Source organism: Egretta garzetta, unplaced genomic scaffold (assembly GCF_000687185.1).
Source record: "Egretta garzetta isolate BGI_Z169 unplaced genomic scaffold, ASM68718v1 scaffold481, whole genome shotgun sequence".
Taxonomy (NCBI): domain Eukaryota; kingdom Metazoa; phylum Chordata; class Aves; order Pelecaniformes; family Ardeidae; genus Egretta; species Egretta garzetta.
In genome coordinates, this window is record NW_009258681.1 from 643,532 (window position 1) to 645,713 (window position 2,182).

The following is a 2,182-nucleotide window of genomic DNA, read 5'->3' on the forward strand; positions in this document are numbered from 1 at the left end:
CAGCGGCTCAGCGACAGGCAGCGATGTCCAGCCTGGCGATGTCCAGCCTGGCGATGTCCAGCCTGGCGATGTCCAGCCTGTCAATGTCCAGCCTCTATGCATTCTGATGTCCAGCCTACTGATGTCCAGCCTATCAATGTCCAGCCTATGCACTGATTGATGTACAGCCTACTGATGTCCAGCCTAGCCCCACGCTGCCCAAGTGCCCGGCCTCTCCCGGCTGGGGCAAAGGGCCGATCGGTGGGCGCAGGAGGAGAGGCCGATGGGGCAGCGTGGTGGTCCTCAGCCCCAGGAGCCTGTAATGGCAGGCACCCGGCCTTGCTTAGCAATTATTTTTGCTTCTTTTCAATCAAGCTTACGTAAGCAATATCCTCCATCACCTCTGCAAGCGCACGGGTGGCAGATCCCCCAAGATGGGATCGTTTGGGCCCTTGCAGCCCTTTCCCTGCGGATCACGGGTCCGGCTGGCTCTGGCCAAGGGCTGTCCTGGTTGCTCCAGGAAGGCGAGGCGGGGGCAGGCAGGCAGCGCAGCACTGAATGACCTAGAAACCGCCCACAGCTCCCACGCTGCTTCGGCTTTCCAGGGAAGGGGGGGGAGCAGCAGCGCCCGCTGCAGAGCAGGCAGGTGGAGCTCAAAGGTTTGGGAGCTGGAAGATCCCTGGCATCACAGAGGCTGCAAAAAGATGCAAAACCTTGCTCATGCTTCTTATGCTGAGCCTCGCAGGAAGCCAGCTGCACCCAGGGATAACAGCTCTGCATCCAGATGGGCATTCCCTTCTTTCATGCGGGGATGAACTTCCTCCTGCCTGCCTGGCAGCAGTGCCTCTGCCTGGCCCCTATTCCAGAAACGCATCGTGCCCGATTCTTCCCTCTGTTACCACATCCCAGTCCCTGGGAAGGGCGCAGGAAATACACGCTGCGGAACAGGTATCACACGGCCACATTTGTCGTGTTTGCAGCTGCAGCGCCCCAGGTTAGAGGAAGGCGTGCACCTGGAGTTTCCATCCTGGCCCTTTCATTAGGCAGCAGAACATCTATTTCTGGCTGCTGAGCTTTTTTGGGCACAGCGCAGCAAGCCAGCGCTTCCATTTCTAGCTCAGAAACAGATCTTTTGTGGGTTTTCATTTTCCTTCTCCACTCCTGCCACTCTGCTGCTCTGCAGTGGGGTCTTTTGCTCCCCTGCGGGGACCAAGGTTCGGCTCCCTGCATCCAGCCCTGGGATGGGGCGCGGGGACGGCACCGCCAGCCGTGCCCCGGTAAAAGGGACCTTTTGGCAGGAGATCGCGGGGACAGCCCTGGGAGATCAGCACCGCGACAAAGCATGAATCCATAGCTCACTGCTGTATAACCCTCCTTAGCAGCCTGCAATAAGCACTTTATCCACAAAACATTTATCTCCTCCAGAAAAGAAGGCGCAAGCTGTTTCATGAGAACATTTTTCTGCTGTTGTCTTTTACGCCTGCCCATTCTATTGATCATGTCTTCCTCGCTTTAAAGCGGGCCCAAGCATCGGTAAAAAGGTAAATTATTCTCTGCCATTGCATTGTGAAAAATGTAAACTCTGGGTATTAGAACTGTTCACATGAAGGCTTGTGCATGCTGTGACGGTGTGCAGCAGACGCTGGGGGGAGAGACGGCTTCATAACGCCTTTCCTGGCCTTTGCAGTGACACTGAAAAGATTAATGCTGGTAACTCCTGCCTGCAACTCGCTCGCTCAGGCCACAGAGCACATCCGAGGGGAGGCTTAACCTCCCTTCCCTGACAGCCCAAGCTGGAAAGGGAACCGGGCTCTAGGAAAGGGCAAGGAAAGGGCGAGCAGAAAACAAAGGCCACGGGAAGAGTGGCAGTGCTGGCCAAGGGCCTCGTGGTCCGTCCCTGCCAGGGGCAGCGGTGGCTGGCCCTGGGCATGGCAGCATCCTGGAGCACCCCGGAGCATCCCGGAGTGTCCCGGAGCATCCCGGAACATTCCCCCGGGAGCAGCAGCATCCCGGAGTGTCCCAGAGCATCCCCCGGGCGCGGCAGCATCCCAGAGCATCCATCCCGGAGCATCCATCCCGGAGCATCCCTCGGGCGCGGCAGCATCCCGGAGCATCCCGGAGCATCCCGGAGCTCGGCGGGGCCGGGCGGGGTGCGCTCGCTAGAGGGCACTCCAGGACGGGATTTCGGAGGCTGCGGAGCATC